Source organism: Polypterus senegalus, chromosome 14, assembly GCF_016835505.1.
Source record: "Polypterus senegalus isolate Bchr_013 chromosome 14, ASM1683550v1, whole genome shotgun sequence".
Taxonomy (NCBI): domain Eukaryota; kingdom Metazoa; phylum Chordata; class Cladistia; order Polypteriformes; family Polypteridae; genus Polypterus; species Polypterus senegalus.
In genome coordinates, this window is record NC_053167.1 from 53,241,011 (window position 1) to 53,260,400 (window position 19,390).

General features: G+C 39.5%; 1 protein-coding gene across 1 annotated transcript in view; it reads right to left on the minus strand.

The window, feature by feature from the left end:
- Positions 1–19,390, minus strand: part of samd10b (sterile alpha motif domain containing 10b) — a 254,590-nt gene that overhangs the window by 85,717 nt on the left and 149,483 nt on the right. The window lies entirely within an intron of this gene.

The window sequence follows — 19,390 nt, forward strand, 5'->3', positions numbered from 1 at the left end:
AATCTGTGAGGAATTTACAAATTCACCAGACAGGCCATTGCTAAAGAGAAGTGAACATGATGGAAAGGAAAGCCCCCATCTCAACACATCTAACAGGCTGTGCCCTATTAGATTAAAATATGATTAACTTAAGAAAAGGGAAGACAGATACAATACTATCACAAGGTTCCTAGCCATTTAGTGGGTGCACAAAGAAAACATTTCTTTATGATGTAACTAAACAGGAGAGACTAAGGACAAAAGAGAGACATTACAGTGTGATTATTAATTGGGGAAGGTATACTTAAGATTTCTGGAAGACACAATCGTCAATACTCCTGGGAACAACTCTTAACACATATACAGTAGGTTTCTCCTGTCGAATACAGTAAAAAAAACCCTCACAGCAAAAGGTTCTGTTGGCAATAGAAAAGAATCTCTGAATGTAAAGTCCTTTACAAAGGATTTAATAACAAGGTCAATACATCATTGATTGCCAGTCGACAATTTAATATAGCAATGGGATAGTCACTCTTGTTAACACTAGAATTCCTGAAGCCTACAAAAAAACTTGCAATTACAGCCCACCATAAATCCTTTCGCATCTCTCCATCAGCATCTTTCGTTTTGTAAATGTGTCGATCAGCACAAGCAGCAAGCAGCCTGCTCTTTCTTATATAAACATGTGCTCTTTTATTCGAGAACTAGCAGAATACCTGCGCTTCGCAGCAGAAAAGTAGTGTGTTAAAGAAGTTATGAAAAAGAAAAGGAAACATTTTAAAAATAACGTAAGATGATTGTTAATGTAATTGTTTTGTCATTGATATGAGTGTTGTTGTCATATCTATCTATATAAATATATATTGTCACACACGTGCGCATGGGAGGCAGCTAAAGGGCTTGAGTGACGGCAGTTCTGAGACAGGCCGGGCTGTGGCAGAGTGCACTGACTCTTTTTCTCACTTCCCTGTAGACCATCCCTGGGAGACTCCACCTGGCTCTCGTGACATCACTTCCGGGACCGAACCAATGGAGACAGAACTAACCGGCGCCGGCCCCCCTGATGTCACGCCCGGGCCTGATCCAATGAGTGACGAACACGTGCCCGATTCCCATGACCTCATTTCCTGTCTTCCCCTTTAAAAGCCTGCCCTTTTTCCCCTTTCCCTCAGTCTCGTTTTGGACTCATTTGTATGCACATCAGTGCTGTTGATTGTGATAAAAAACGACTTTGCAGCCAGGATACCAGAATATACGGGTGGCTGCCCCAAACCTTTCTTTGAGTATGTCTCAGTTTTGTGGCAATATATATATATATATATATATATATATATATATATATATATATATATAGCAAAATACCAGCTTGGCAGCGGAGAAGTAAAAAGAAAAGGAAACATTTTAATAATAACGTAACATGATTGACAATGTAATTGTTTTGTCATTGCCATGAGTGTTGCTGGCATATATATATATATATATATATATATATATATATATATATATATATATATGTGTATATACTGTATATACACACGGACACATATATAAACATATATATATATACACATCATATATATATATATATATATATACATATACATACATACGGTGGTGTGAAAAACTATTTGCATGTTTGTCACACAAAATGTTTCTGATCATCAAACACATTTAACCATTAGTCAAGTATAACACAAGTAAACACAAAATGCAGTTTTTAAATGATGGTTTTTATTATTTAGGGAGAAAAAAAATCCAAACCTACATGGCCCTGTGTGAAAAAGTAATTGCCCCTTGTTAAAAATAACCTAACTGTGGTGTATCCCACCTGAGTTCAATTTCCGTAGCCACCTCCAGGCCTGATTACTGCCACACCTGTTTCAATCAAGAAATCACTTAAATAGGAGCTGCCTGACACAGAGAAGTAGAACAAAAGCACCTCAAAAGCTAGACATCATGCCAAGATCCAAAAAATTCAGGAACAAATGAGAACAGAAGTAATTGAGATCTATCAGTCTGGTAAAGGTTATAAAGCCATTTCTAAAGCTTTGGGACTCCAGCGAACCACAGTGAGAGCCATTATCCACAAATGGCAAAAACATGGAACAGTGGTGAACCTTCCCAGGAGTGGCCGGCCGACCAAAACTACCCCAAGAGCGCAGAGACGACTCATCCGAGAGGTCACAAAAGACCCCAGGACAACGTCTAAAGAACTGCAGGCCTCACTTGCCTCAATTAAGGTCAGTGTTCACGACTCCACCATAAGAAAGAGACTGGGCAAAAACGGCCTGCATGGCAGATTTCCAAGACGCAAACCACTGTTAAGCAAAAAGAACTTTAGGGCTCGTCTCAATTTTGCTAAGAAACATCTCAATGATTGCCAAGACTTTTGGGAAAATACCTTGTGGACTGATGAGACAAAAGTTGAACTTTTTGGAAGGCAAATGTCCGGTTACATCTGGCATAAAAGGAACACAGCATTTCAGAAAAGAACATCATACCAACAGTAAAATATGGTGGTGGTAGTGTGATGGTCTGGGGTTGTTTTGCTGCTTCAGGACCTGGAAGGCTTGCTGTGATAGATGGAACCATGAATTCTACTGTCTACCAAAAAATCCTGAAGGAGAATGTCCAGCCATCTGTTCGTCAACTCAAGCTGAAGCGATCTTGGGTGCTGCAACAGGACAATGACCCAAAACACACCAGCAAATCCACCTCTGAATGGCTGAAGAAAAACAAAATGAAGACTTTGGAGTGGCGTAGTCAAAGTCCTGACCTGAATCCAATTGAGATGCTATGGCATGACCTTAAAAAGGCGGTTCATGCTAGAAAACCCTCAAATAAAGCTGAATTACAACAATTCTGCAAAGATGAGTGGGCCAAAATTCCTCCAGAGTGCTGTAAAAGACTCATTGCAAGTTATCGCAAACGCTTGATTGCAGTTATTGCTGCTAAGGGTGGCCCAACCAGTTATTAGGTTCAGGGGCAATTACTTTTCACACAGGGCCATGAAGGTTTGGATTTTTTTTTCTCCCTAAATAATAAAAACCATCATTTGAAAACTGCATTTTGTGTTTACTTGTGTTATATTTGACTAATGGTTAAATGTGTTTGATGATCAGAAACATTTTGTGTGACAAACATGCAAAAGAATAAGAAATCAGGAAGGGGGCAAATAGTTTTTCACACCACTGTATATACATATACACATATACAAATATAGACATATATATATATACATTGTGGCAGTAGGGGGCACTAGTGCTCCCTTGAACCCTCAGGTACAACTCCAAACACCAGGTAAAAGTCCAATACTTTTTATTATTATTTTCCTCAGTGCACCAAGCACCCTCCACACTACTCATACAAAAGTACTAAACTCACACAATAAACCACTCCTCCTCACCCAGACACTTTGCTCCTCCACCTCCCAGCACAGCTCAGTGTCTGGACTGAGGCACCGTCCTTTTAAAGCCCCTGACCCGGAGGTGTTCCTGTCCAATTAGAGCACAGTTCCTTTTTCCTTCCGGGTCAGGGCAAACAGTCCTGTTCTTCACCCCGGGAGCACGTCGTTCCTTCCCGTCACGTAACCGTGACGTACTCCCGGGTTATAGAGCATCACAGAGCCCATAAGCCCTCCCACAGCGACTCCTGGTGGTCCCCAAGGTATCCAGCAGGGCTGTGTATAAACACTACAAAGTCCATAAGGCCCTGCTGGACCTCGGGGCACGATCCTGCTGTCGGGAGAGCTCCTCCTGGCGGCCTGGGGGTGAGGACCGGCATGGGAAGCCAGTAGTCCTCCACAACATATATATACATATACAAACCGGATTCCAAAAAAGTTGGGACACTAAACAAATTGTGAATAAAAACTGAATGCAATGATGTGGAGATGGCAAATGTCAATATTTTATTTGTAATAGAACGCAGATGACAGATCAAACGTTTAATCCGAGTAAATGTATCATTTTAAAGGAAAAATATGTTGATTCAAAATTTCACGGTGTCAACAAATCCCAAAAAATTTGGGACAAGTAGCAATAAGAGGCTGGAAAAAGTAAATTTGAGCATAACGAAGAGCTGGAAGACCAATTAACACTAATTAGGTCAATTGGCAACATGATTGGGTATAAAAAGAGCTTCTCAGAGTGGCAGTGTCTCTCAGAAGCCAAGATGGTTAGAGGATCACCAATTCCCACAATGTTGCGCAGAAAGATAGTGGAGCAATATCAGAAAGGTGTTACCCAGCGAAAAATTGCAAAGACTTTGCATCTATCATCATCAACTGTGCATAACATCATCCAAGATTCAGAGAATCTGGAACAATCTCTGTCGCGTAAGGGTCAAGGCCGTAAAACCATACTGGATGCCCGTGATCTCCGGGCCCTTAAGCGACACTGCACCACAAACAGGAATGCTACTGTAAAGGAAATCACAGAATGGGCTCAGGAATACTTCCAGAAACCATTGTCAGTGAACACAATCCACCGTGCCATCCGCCATTGCCAGCTGAAACTCTACAGTGCAAAGAAGAAGCCATTTCTAAGCAAGATCCACAAGCTCAGGCGTTGTCACTGGGCCAGGGATCATTTAAAATGGAGTGTGGCAAAATGGAAGACTGTTCTGTGGTCAGACGAGTCACGATTCGAAGTTCTTTTGGAAATCTGGGACGCCATGTCATCCGGACCAAAGAGGACAAGGACAACCCAAGTTGTTATCAACGCTCAGTTCAGAAGCCTGCATCTCTGATGGTATGGGGTTGCATGAGTGCGTGTGGCATGGGCAGCTTGCATGTCTGGAAAGGCACCATCAATGCAGAAAAATATATTCAGGTTCTAGAACAACATATGCTCCCATCCAGACATCATCTCTTTCAGGGAAGACCCTGCATTTTTCAACAAGATAATGCCAGACCACATTCTGCATCAATCACAACATCATGGCTGCGTAGGAGAAGGATCCGGGTACTGAAATGGCCAGTCTGCAGTCCAGATCTTTCACCTATAGAGAACATTTGGCGCATCATAAAGAGGAAGGTGCGACAAAGAAGGCCCAAGATGATTGAACAGTTAGAGGCCTGTATTAGACAAGAATGGGAGAGCATTCCTATTTCTAAACTTGAGAAACTGGTCTCCTCGGTCCCCAGACATCTGTTGAGTGTTGTAAGAAGAAGGGGAGATGCCACACAGTGGTGAAAATGGCCTTGTCCCAACTTTTTTGGGATTTGTTGAAATTCTGAATCAACATATTTTTCCCTTAAAATGATACATTTTCTCAGTTTAAACTTTTGTTCCGTGATTTATGTTCTATTCTGAATAAAATATTAGAAGTTGGCACCTCCACATCATTGCATTCAGTTTTTATTCACGATTTGTATAGTGTCCCAACTTTTTTGGAATCCGGTTTGTATATACACAGTTATATATATATACATATATATATACACACACTGCTCACAAAAATGAAAGGAACACTTTAAAGAAACACATTAGATACATCAAATCTCAATATGAAGTTGGATATCTATACAAATAATGACAGGGCAATGTCTTAGGAACAAAAGGATGCCAAGTCTTTTAATGGAAATAAAACTTTACTGCCTACAGAGGGCTCAATTGTGTAGACACCCTAAAATCAGAGTGAAATGAAGATGTGGCAGGCTAGTCCAATTTTTCAAAAACTTAATTTCTGCTACTCAAAATGCTTTTCAGTATATTGTGTGGCCCCCACGAGCTTGTATGCATGCTTGACAACGTCGGGGCATGCTCCTAATGAGACGACGGATGGTGTCTTGTGGCATTTCCTCCCAGATCTGTATGAGGGCATCCCTGAGCTGTTGTACAGTCTGAGGAGCAACCTGGCGGCGCCTAATGGACCGAAACATAATGTCCCACAGATGTTCTATTGGGTTTAAGTCAGGGGATCGTGAAGGCCATTCAATTGTTTCAATTCCTTCATCCTCCAGGTACTGCCTGCATACTCTTGCCACATGAGGCCGGGCATTGTCGTGCATTAGGAGGAAACCAGGACCTACTGCACCAGCGTAGGGTCTGACAATGGGTTCAAGGATTTCATCTCGATACCTTATGGCAGTCAGAGCACCATTTCCTACGCAGTAGATGTCTGTGCGTCCCTCCATGGATATGCCTCCCCAGACCATCACTGACCCACCACCAAACCTGTCATGTTGAACGATGTTGCAGGCAGCATATCGTTCTCCTTGTCTTCTCCAGACTCTTTCACGTCTATCACAGCTGCTCAGGGTGAACCTGCTCTCGTCTGTAAAAAGTACAGGGCGCCAGTGGCGGACTTGCCAATTCTGGTGTTCTTGAGCAAATGCCAGTCGAGCTCCACGGTGCTGGGCAGTGAGCACAGAGCCCACTACAGGACGTCGGGCCCTCAGGCCATCTTCATGAAGTCTGTTCCTGATTGTTTGGGTAGAGACATTCACACCAGTGGCCCTCTGGAGGTCATTCTGTAGGGCACGAGCAGTGCTCAGCCTGTTCCGCCTTGCACAAAGGAGCAGGTATCGGTCCTGCTGATGGGTTGAGGACCTTCTACGGCCCTGTCCAGCTCTCCAAGAATAACAGCCAGTCTCCTGAAATCTCCTCCATGTTCTGGAGATTGTGCTGGGAGACACATTAAACCTTCTTGCTGCAGCACATGTGGATGTGCCATCCTGGAGAAGTTGGACAACCTGTGCAACTTCTGTAGGGTTAAGGAATCGCCTCATACTGCCAGTAGAAATGATTACTCAAGCCAAAACTAGCACGAGTGGAAAACCAGCCAAAAAAGATCAAGAGGGAGAAACTTGAAATGACCTCCACATGTAAAACCAGTCCTGTTTTGAGGGTTTTCTAATTGTTGCCACTTTAGTGCACCTGTCGTTAAGTCCATGAACACCAATACAGCTGAAAGTGATTAACAATGACCTCAGCTGCTTAACCAACCAGAAAATTATCAGACAGGTTTAATTGATTTCATGCCAGGCCCAATAAAAAAAGTGTTCCTTTAATTTTTGTGAGCAGTGCATATACACACATACATACATACATACATACATACATACATACATTCATACATACATACATACATATATATATATACACACACACACATATATATACACATATACAGTACATATCTACATATATACACATATATATACAAATCTACATATATATCTACATATATATATTAGGGGTGGGATTCGATTAAAAAAAATAATCCAATTAATTAGAGGCTGTGTAACAATTAATCTTGATTAATCGTATGTAATCGCACACGTAAATTTGCCCCAAATTACAAATGTTTTTTTTTAATTTAAAAGGGCTTTAGTGTGCGACAGAATCAAATAATAGACATGGACATGAATATTGTAAACTCAAGCTGTTTTAATTTCTGAAAAAAAAATGGTTTTAAACTGCATTTGAATTCAAAACAGAAACAAAAATATCATCCCTGGTTAAAATTGGGCAGACTTAAAAATAAAGTGGTAGTTTAAGTACTTTAAGTACATTTTCAGAATGGTATTGTCTTTAAATAATAATAACGAAAATGTCAACGTAAAGTGCAGTTTTTCTTCTTAAAAAAATAAGGCAGAAACATAAAAGGTAATTTGACCAACTTAATCTTTAAACTCTGAGTAACCTTAGCCAAAATTATTTTGTACATTAGGCTAAAACAGTGTGATCATTGAACATTTTGTAATTAGATGTAATTAGAATTACTAACGGTCACGGAAGTCCAATGATCCCCAGTAAGAGCCACAAAGTCCACTTTCTGTAATGCATCTAATTTTGCTTGCTTTTCAGTGTGCACAAAACCATGCTTTTATCAAGGCTTCGCTCAGGTAGTCGTTTGAAATGAAATTTTCCTCCAATCAGTCGTAGGAACGCGCTTTATTCCGACTCTAACATTTTTGTAGCTGTGATGTGTGCATCAGTGTACCAGGAAATCATGCATTGACAAAAGTTCCCCTTTGCTTGGAATTTAAAGTGTGATTAAATGCGTTATTTTTTTTAACGCGTTATGGAGTGCATGCATCAAAGCTTCTCAGCTGTGCTTGTGTTAAGAAAAGGAAATATTTTAAAAATAACGTAACATAACCGCATATTTTTTCATACGTCCCAAACCAAGGAGGTGCGAGGGTAAAATGAATCGGGAGGCGCGCATACATACTCAGTGCATCCCCTCTCGGGAATCGAACCTCGGATGTCGGCGCTAGAGGCGAAGCCTCTACAATTGCACCAGAGTGTGTGGCTTGTCTATTTGAGAGTATATACAGTAGATCGGGGTATATATATATATTTGCAGCGGAGAAGTAGTGTGTTAAAGAAGTTATGAAAAAGAAAGGGGAACATTTTAAAAATAACGTAACATGATTGTCAATATACAGTAATTGTTTTGTGTTATGAGTGTTGCTGTCATCAAGGATTTGATTATCATTATTTTTTTCAATCAGGGTCTTATTTGTACGATGTGTTGTGTTCAAGTTACGTTCCGTGTTTGTCAATCGTTGTAAAGATAAGAGGTTTCATTCATCGATTCGTTTCTTACTGCATCAATAAACAGCTCGTCTTCCTCTTTATCTGAGATGTGACACACTGCATGCACGGGTTTTTTACACTGTCTTCCTTTAGCGGGACATTGACTTTTTCCACCGTGTGCTTTGTTTCCGCAGTAGCTGCACTTATGAATATGCTTGTATGTATCACATGCTTCATATTTTTTTGCTGCCTTCTTAATTGTGTAATTCGGTTTTTGTTCAGCACTCTTTGGAACTGTTGCTTTTTGTCTGTGCACTGCGTCAGTTCACGTGAGCCGCTTGGTGTTCTTGTATCGAAGGTTCCCAGCTGTGCTGGTGCTATCTCGTGTGATGTCCACGGCTGTATGTAATGTTAGCTAAGACCCGGCGCTTAAAAGTTTCTCTCGCAGTTTCACTGAGTTTGTGCCAAACACCACCCTGACCATCTCATCTTCCTCTGCATAAGCACAGTCCTTCACCCGTGAATATTTAGCGGCAGTGTTTCTATTGGATTGCCGCTGACGGACGGCCTTATATGGGCAGGCAGTAAATTATAAACGCCAGCGGCAGCCTGTCTATGAACTTAATTTAAAGTTTAGGTTTACACCGTGCTTTGTTTCCGAAGTAGCAGCACTCATGAATATGGTTGTATATGTCAATCGCTCGCTTCTTATTGTTTCGCTGCCTTCTCAATTATATAATGCATGTTTTCTTCAGCGCTTTTTTGAGGTCTTTCTGGTTTTCTACGTACTGTGTTGATAGTCAGTTCACGTGATTACGTGGGAGGCGTGATGACGTCACACGAAACTCCGCCCCCCACGGCTTTCGAGCTCAACTCCATTACAGTAAATGGAGAAAAATACCTTCCAGTTATGACCATTCCGCGTACAATTTCGAAATAAAACCTGCCCAACTTTTGTAAGTAAGCTGTAAGGAATGAGCCTGCCAAATTTCAGCCTTCTACCCACACGGGAACTTGGAGAATTAGTGATGAGTCAGTCAGTGAGTGAGTGAGTGAGTCAGTCAGTCAGTGAGGGCTTTGCCTTTTATTAGTATAGATTAAACCAAAGAAAAAAAAAGGATTCGATTTACATATGTCTGTCAATGAGTTAAAAACCCAAGCTCAAATTTCTATCAGCAGGAAGTTTACACGTATTCTTGAATGGTGCAGAGGTAAGAACTGCTGCATTATAACCTGAAGGTCCTTGGTTCGAGACTGGGCACTCCACGTTTTGAGGAGTGAGCTACTATTATTATTATTATTTCAACAATATAATAAAAACATACATTTGATTTGAGTCTGTAACACCCGGAGATGCAGAACTGGGTGACTGAAATGGTTTGGCAGTGTATATATGAATGTCCTGTGATAGACTTTAGCCCATTCCAAGATCGCTTCCTACATTGAGACTAGGAAAGTTCCAATCAATCAACTGCTTATCTGGCCAATTTTTACTAAAAAAAAACTCTGTCAGTGATCAGTAAACTGGTTGATCACAAAAATCTGATCTTTTCAGCCCCTGTTTTTCTAAACTGTATGATAATTTAGTAGTAGTGCTCCTTTGTACAAGATATTACGGTAGTTGAGCCAGTGTTTTTTTCTTATGCAGCAAACTTCTTGTTGTTAACTTAAATGTTGTGATAATAATGCAACACAGACATCATAAAGATTTTGGGTAGAGACCTGTATATTGTTTTCCCGGCTGCAAAAGTTAAGTTTATGAAGCACAATGTGCATAAAACAAAGTCCACAACAGAACTGCCAATTACAGAAGAAGATGGTTTTAAAGGCCCATAAGAGAAGTGACGTCATCAAAAGGTCCGGAATCGGAAGTAAGGTCTTCTGGACCAGATTTGACGTCAGCAAAGGGGCCGGTACCGGGAGTGATGTCTTCAGGTCCAGAAGTGACGTCAGCAAAGGGGCCGGCACCAGAAGTGATGTCTTCTGAGTCGCCGGAACTTTGCAGGATTTCCCGGGAAAAGTCTGTAGGGAACTGAGAAAGACAGTCAAGCGCACTCTGCTGCCCCCTGGTCGGATGTTTTATTCCAATTACTCAGGCCCTTTAGCTGCCTCCTACTGGCATGTGTGTGACAATGTATATTTTAACAGCAAAAAGCTGTAGTGCAATTAATGATTTAAAATTATTAAATTACCTAGTTACATTGTATCTGTACTTTCAAAATGTAATAAAAACTCCAAGGTATGTAATTACAACTATGTAACAGATGTTCAATGGTCTGGGCAATTATGATAGAGAAATGCAGTGATAACTGCAGTGGTTTTTGATCATATTTTGAAAGTACTGATACATCGTAACTATGTAAGTACACTTGTTTTTTGGATCAGTGATAAGTTCTTACATTGTAATTATATAAACTGTGTAATAACAATGACAACTGAGTAATTAACTACAGCATTACTTTGTATTACACAGTAAGTACGGAGTAATAACTCATAGTTACACTGTACTTATACAGGTAATTCCATAGTACTTACAGTGTAATTATGGACACTTAATGTAAAGTGTTACCTTGTCGGGTTATGCAGGAGATTAGTGTAAAAAGTTTTTTTAAGGGGATAAAAGAAAAAAAAATTGGAATCTGAACCGGCCAATCAAGTAACGTGAAATCGGTGATTGGTATCGGCCTTAAAAAACCTGATTGGAGCCCCCTTAATTGAGACCAATCCATATAGGGCAGGCTCCACCTCTTCGTGGAGCAGTATTTCTACAGAAATGTTCAGATAATGAATGGATGGTCTATCCCAGATTAATTTACAAGGCTCTTAGGGGCACAGGCAATTACCACATGGGTATATTAAGTGCCTCTCTCTCTAAGGCACATACACAGTCGATGGAAGGGACTGAACTTGCAGCTTTATGACTTCCTGTTTGAATCCTTAATTACTAATACAGCTTATGCGACTTTTATAAAATGCATCCTTCAGTAAGGTACATTGTATACAACATGGCAAATTAATTAGCATTGAAAGAAAGTCGGAATGAGGAAGATAATTAATGTGTGATGAAAAGAAAATGGGGGGCATATTCCACTGTAGGCAAAACTAGAAAGCAATTCATAACACACATAACAGAAAACTACAGAAACTACTTAATTAAAAATACTCGGAAAGTAGGCCTTGAAGAGTTATATCTGACTCATATTTTAATTTGGCCAATGAATGCAAACACAAATTGGAAAATTTTAAAGTCAGACCTCCAATCTCCTTTTCACCCTGCAGCAGAAAAGTTAATCTATTTCATAAGCATCTAGAAAATAAGAAAAATGTAAATTTTTAGGATTCTATGCCTCACTTTAATGCAGCTGTAAAACTCCATAATAATATAATATTCTTAAACTCTCTCCCACAGCCTATCCTAGCAGCATTGGGCTCAAGGAAGGAACCAGCCCTGATCAAAGACCCACTACAGGGCCCACTCATAAATACACCCCTAATCACAATCATGATGTTTTGGAATCACCATTTAAATTAACTTGCAAATCTTTAGTGACGTGGGAGAATGTCTCAATTATGCTAGGACAATGCAATGACGGAAGTGACATCTGAACCCACTATAGGTTCACTACATGAATTAGCTGGGCTAAGCATTGCTCTACTTTGCAGCCCAAAATTACATACTTTACAAATTTCCTAATACAGATGACGAATATGATTGACCATCAGGCTTCCATCTGCGTTGGCTAAGTCTCACCCTTTTCACATTCAGTGCTTGTTTTCATAGGTTTTTACTTTGAACATGCAACACAATGCACAGCACTCAAGGTCTGTGAAAATGAACCCAATACAGAGATGCTGCCTCCATTTATTTTCAGTACCTAATCCATTCAACACTTTCAGTTTGACACTTGCAGTACATAAGAACTGTTTTCAACTGACTATTATGGGTGATGTAGGAATGAAGAAGAATTTCGACCTTTGGGGTGAATGCTACTAAAGCAATACTCACCTTGTTTTTCGATGAAACACCAAGGGTTATTGATGCTGTATAACTCAAACATTCTCTTTTGTTTTATCCTTTAAACGGTTGCCATACAAATTGCTGCTTGTGAAATGGCAAAGTGTTGGCTGGATATAGCTTCACATAAAACCCTTTGTAAGTTCTCTTTTACTTGGCAGCATGCGACCAGCTTTTTAAAGACTCTGTGGGCTTTGCTAAAACTAGTTTTCCAGTGAATGCACTCAGTGTGGTTCACTGTCTGCTTCCCTGCCACACTCTCTGTTCTTATGCAAATAGCAGCTTTTACTGCTAACACCACAAGTCATGCTCCACTTCAGGCTCATTGCCACACCAGTGAGACACATGTACACACTTTCAGGAAAATGCACAAAGAGAATAATTACACTTCATTACTGCTGTATAGATTTTAATTTAATAATAATAATAATAATAATTTTTTATTTATGTAGTGCCTTTCCCATGCTTAAGGCACTTGTTTAAACAGCTGAGTATATCTAAAATTGGGTACAAATATTACTGCATAGACCTCTAAACAGATAAATACAGGAGATATAAAACATTAAACAGAATAAAAGACAATAAACCAGAGTAAAATGCTAAATTCAACACTAAAAAGCCTGAACAAATAACATAATTTGTGATATAACACACGCACACACAAATTATCCTGATTATCGGGACAGAGAGATAAGGTGAAAGAAGGGGCAGAATGCTAGGTTAAGTTCAAAGTCTTTTATTCAAGAACAAACTGAACAAAAGCCAAATAAAAAAAAAAAACACACATAACTTAAGAGTCTTAACAGCCTGTATAAACTTTTGGTACTTGTAAAAATCTACTGTAGCGTTGTTTTTATTCAATTTTATTCTCTTAGTCACGTTTCTGCTCTCCCTGATTTGACACTGTTAGTTTTCAAATAAAGACATAGTATAATGAAACAAGTGTGCCTTTATGTGTGATTTTTTTTTATTTGTTTTTTATTCAGTTTTATTCTTGAATAAAAGCACACTTGTTTCATTGATTTGTTAGAGACTTGAATCAAATGTACATTTTTATTCTATAATAGTAACAAAAAAAGCAGCCCACCAATCAAAGCGCTAAGTGCAGGCAGGACCCGGGACAGATTTCATGTATATGGCTTTAGGCCTTTCATTCTAATTAGGCTGAAATTAAGTGCAATGTCATCTTCAGTGTCTTTTAAATAGTTAGAAAGGGAAGCAGAACCATAGAATGTTTTGTATAGTCAGCATGTTTGCAGCTTCGCGTAATGCTTGATTCCCATGCATCAATATGAGCCTCTATGATTATTACATAGTACCACTTCTGCGTTTTTAGAAACTGTCCGCCCTTCCAGCAGAAAGTAAGTCAGGCATGTGTACTTATTTTGGTGAGAAGAGAGTGTCTACCTTTTTATTAGACTTTGTTTTTCAAAAAGCATTCTCGTTCGTTATGGCTGCTGCTTGTTGCAAAAATCGAGAGTTTGGTTCAGTTGCTGCATTTCTGACACTTTTGTAAAGAGCTCAGCTCTACTGCATAAATGTAGTTTTGCTATCTACTGCTGTTTAGCTGCTGGAAACTTAGAAAATGAGCACTCTCTCTCTCTGGCAAGAAATCGTTCTTTTCATTTTTCACTTAAGCATATATAATCTGTACTTATGGAAATGGGCCATCTGAGAAATATCATCTGAGACTGAATGAAGGTAATATGACCCTACCCAGGTTGTATAGTTCTTTTTATGGATGATATTTGATGCTATTGTTTATTATGCAATATGATTGTAAGTAAAATCTTGAAGCCAGTCTGTGCAATTACTGCTAGTATTGATTGATCACTCCTTGTTTAGCTATGGTCCCTTAAGAGCTCAAGAGGATGCCTTTGAGAATGTGGTAAACTGTGTTGAAGTAAAGGAGTCAAAGTAACGACTGCCCCAGTTAGAGAAACAGCCTGCCTTTAGATGTCCCTAGAGTTAAACACACAGGGTACAATGCAACAATGAGACAGGTAATAGGTTCTAGGTTACAGCTGGATAGCTTTTTTTTAACATTTCTTCTTAGCCTCGTTAAGAAAGAACCCAAGAAGTTAGTTTGTTGTTAGATGCATCTGATAGTACGGAAAATCAACATTGCTCTCAAATCTACTCTATCATGTAGATAGACAATTTGCTTCACTACAAAATAGTAACAGTGTTAGTAGTTGGTCACACAGAAAGAGTGGCACAGAAGTCTGAAAACTGAATGTACTATTGTTAAGGCTGCAAATGAAAACAGATTGTTAAATGACTAACTTAATATTGCAGGCTACCTAGGAGTCCCTTGGTGTAGTCATGAGCCAACTTTCACCCCCACTTGGGACTGACCATTTGGCCGTATGTCAAATTGGCCATATGTTGGTTACGAAGTGTACAAGTCAATGCAAATGAAGTTCTGTGGGTCTAGTGTGGGTCACTAGTACACATACTGTACTGCTGGTACAGAGTAACACAAACTGATGTTCATATCTCGACATCTGTACGCATGCTCCGCATAGAAGGCAGTGTTTCTCCACTCGATGGTTCATGGTTGGGTCGCTTAGGCAATCAACAACTCTGCATGATAAGTTTCCCCATCTTTATCAAGGGGAACTCCACCTTCCTCGTGCTTGCTTCACCAAGGAGGACCCTCCATTCTCTCTGCCAATTATACTAGTTTCACCAAGGGGGTGGTTTGCAATTGTTGCTAGTGGTTTCACAATTAATTTAAATGGGCAAAAATGGGTAACAGGGCCATAAAGTTTGGAAAAACAATGGTGTATGTGAAGGCAACATGAGCATAATACATAATAATTTACCACATAAAGCAGCGCATATCAAAACAAACCTTAAAGGTCCCTCCAAGAGTCAGAAAACAGATGAGACCCTGTGAAATAAAGTTAATAAAAAAAGATTTACTATTATTTACAAGGTCTTTATGTCTTCTTGATGTAAAACAAAAGTGTTAACCATCTGCACAGATCAGAGACAGAAAAGACGCAACAGCTGTATGAAGCGTGTCTTCAAAAAATGCTATGTGCCAGGGCAAATCTTTGGGCACAATATATATATATATATATATATATATATATATATATATATATATATATATATATACACATACATACACATACACACTTCTTTCTAGTTTGTGGCCATTTGTTAGTTGCAGCATCAGTAAAGAAGTGTAGAGAGCACTGCCTCTCCACCACCACTTCTCTCACTGCTTCAATGCACAGTGTATTATTCTGTTGTTGGCAGTGTTGCCAAAAGTAAGTTATAAGCAAAAGGCATGATCTTTGAAGCTTCCAGCAGCTGACTTTGGTAATCTCTAGAACATGATTACCCTATTGTTTTCATATGGCCCTCTGCCCCAAGTACAAATGGTCTAAACTTGGTTGGCCAAAAATTTCTGCACTACTGTATTTCTCCTAGTTTGCAAAGTCTTGACAGGCTTTCATGTCACTCTTGACCAGAGTGCATACTTCAAGGTGATTTCTTTATTTTGACAAATTAATTATTTTTTTCCTAATTTGAGTATCCATCTCAGGATTGTAGCTGCTGATGCCTATCCCAAGACCAGTAAGAACAGATGTCATTCCTTTAAAGGAAATACTTATACACATACCCATTACTCTTCGCCACAGTTAAGGGCAAAACGCTTCAGCATTAAAATCACTAATCCATTTTCCACCTCAGAAGTAGATAAATGAACATAATCCAATTTTTTCTGTAGTAAATATTTAGCTGTTGCATGTCTATAGCTCACAGTCCCAATAACTTATCAACAAATGACATGCATACTTCTTGAATGTGCTGCTTGCATTGTTCTCATCTCATTTTCTATACCTCTTTGTCCTTCCCAGGCAACAAGCTAAGCAGGGAAGATAAGACTTCCCCTTTCCCAGCATCATTCTCTAGCTAATCCAGCTGGGGAATTGAACAGATATAGTCCTTCCTAAACTATGTGCAGAGTCACCTTCTAGTAGACACATCTTGGTACATCTCTGTTTTGATATACTGTACTGTATTATCTGCGGAGAACACAAAGAAAGAAATATGGAATGTTCTATTCTTCAGCACATCAGAGCAATGAAGGGGAAATCAAACTGATGGATCTGTCTGTCAGTCTTTGCAAACGTGCAAGAGAATACAATTAACCAAATATAAGTTGATGTTTGAATGAAACTTTCGTCTTTTAAATGTGGTCACCAAGCATTGAACGAAAGAAAGAAAGATTTATTGATTTTTAAAATATACAACAATTATTACAGAAATAAACAGTCTATATAGTCATGAACCCTCAAAAAGATATTTTAAAAAAACACAATTTTCAAAAGTTAGTATTGAATTACAAACAAGTTCCCTCACAGTTCTTTTGCTCAGTAGCTTCATTGCCCAAATAAACACCAAGGTACTTAATACCACCTCTTGTCCATTTCATCCCCCCGGTAACTGGGGTTCTGCATTTCCACTCCCCCAAAAAATAGTTCCTCATCCCTGATTGTACAAATTGCTTAATTTATTCACTGGCTAATGAAAGTTTGCAGGCTAAAATTCAGTTTATAAAAGTTACAGCCAAGAAGCACTCTTGCTTTTATTAAGGCAGTAAGCATTTACCTAGATCAATCTCTTTTTGATCATTGATTTTTCCTTTTCTTGACTTATAAATAGCCATTTTTGCCTGGCCCAACAAAAAATTGGCAATTGCTGTTACTCTTAATTTCTTTCGAATCAAACACTCTGCAAATAAAAACAGACTCATTAAAATACAAATCCAAAGAATTAAAAATAGAATTAAGAACAGTTAAAAGTGGCTGAATCCTAAAACAAAACAGAAAACAATGAAAGACTGTCTCTCCTTCAAAACAGAAAGGACACTTATCACAAACCCTTGGATGAACGAGACACACAAATGAGTGCAGGGTCCTCCACTGCAGATCACCATCATTATTCAATGATGGCCTGTACAGACTGCCCCACACTGGGCTGTAATTCCCTAGCCCCCACCCCAGTCTGTCCCTCCAGGGTATGTCCAGAGCCTTCCTGAGCTGCCTTTGATGTCTCATCTGGACACACAGTTTATAAAGTTCTTTCCCTTCTGCAGCATCCAGGTCAAGTGTTTGGAAATCCAGTGTCACTTCCTGTATTCCATCTTGAGTTTGCAATCTTTAAGTAACTAAAAGTTTTGGAAATGCACAAAGTGATTCAGGGGTGTCCATGTTTTCAAAATTGTCTTTTAGCAGTTCTTTAACAACTTGTTGGAAGCCTGAAATTATTAGTCTTAAAATTCTTTCAGCAGTATGCAGAGATCACAGCTTCAAATCCTCCGCCACCTTAGTTGCACTTATCCAGCCACTGTGTATCGTTATCTGGATGTTTGACTTGTAACATCCCAGCATTCAACATCCGTTGCTGCATGGACAAAGAGTCTATTTGGCGGTAACCAAGTATGGGCATTTGTAAGGCCCAGTACAGTGTGAGAGAATTTTCCTCAGGATATGCTTTCAATTGTTTCCAACATCTCAAAAAACTCCTATAATATTTTGGAAGACTGGCCAAGAAGAGAAGGGAAAACTCCATCAAAAACAGGGCTTGATACAGCTGTAAGGCTCCCACTTGAAGAAGTAAACAACAAGCTAAAAATGTCCAAGACAGCAGCCTGTGACTATAAAGAAGCTTTTGTAAAGCCTGCAATCAGAACACATTTTTTCGACTTTGAATGTCAATCAGTGCTTGACCGCCCTTGGTGTTTGGAAGATACAGAATGCTCTGTCTTAGCCAGTGCTTTTCATTCCAAAAAAAGTTCAATAATTCCCTCTATATGTTAGATATCACATCTTGAGGGGGTTCTAGGCAAGCTAGTCTATGCCACAGAGCAGACACCAGCAGGTTATTAATAATGGTCCATCGATTCAAACAATTCTTTACATTGTCGGTTACTCCCTCCCAGTTCTTTTGCTCAGTAGCTTCACTGGCCAAATAAACACCAAGGTACTTAATACCACCTCTTGTCCATTTCATCACCCCTGGTAACTGGGATTTTCTGCATTTCCACTCCCCTAGAAGTACTGCAAAGCACTTATTCCAATTGACCTTGGCAGATGAGACATCCCTAACAGAAAGCAACCCTTTCTAATCCCCCTCGCTACTTTAAACTAGAGATGCGCCGATCCGATATTCTGGATCGGTATCGGTCCGATCCTGACCTAAATTACTGGATCGGAAATCGGGAAGCAATAAAAAATTTAATTTGATCCTTTAAAAATTACGGAAAATAATTACCGCATGCATAACGTGATTTGGGACATGCATCACGTGATAAGAGTTTCTGTTGCGTGTGAGACTTGCCGACATGTCAGCAGTTTGGAGTTATTTTCGACTCAAAGAAGAAAAGCCAAGACTGCCGAATGTAATTTATGCAATACAAGTGTTTCGCGGGGTGGTAGCAGAGTTGGAAACTTTAACACAACGAATCTGATTAAACACCTGCAGAAATATCATGGAAAGGAGTACACGGAATTTATTAATTCCACGAGCGCCAAGAAGAAAATGGTGTCGCATCAACAAACACTGTTTGAAACAATTCAGAAACGCGAGAAACTCCCTCCAGAAAGCAACAAAGCAAAGCTGATAACAGAGAAAATCGTTGAGTTTGTTGTGCTTGATGACCAGCCCCTTTCTGTTGTTGAGAATGTGTGGTTTCGGCGCTTAATGGAGCATTTGGAGCCTCGTTACGCGCTACCAAACCGACATTTTATCTCCGAGACAGCCGTTCCAGATAAGTACAAACAAGTGCGCAAGTTCATTTTTGAATGCTTGGATAGCGTTCCCGCTTTAAGCTTGACCTCAGATATTTGGAGCTCAGACGTGTGTCCATTGTCCTTGCTAGGTCTAA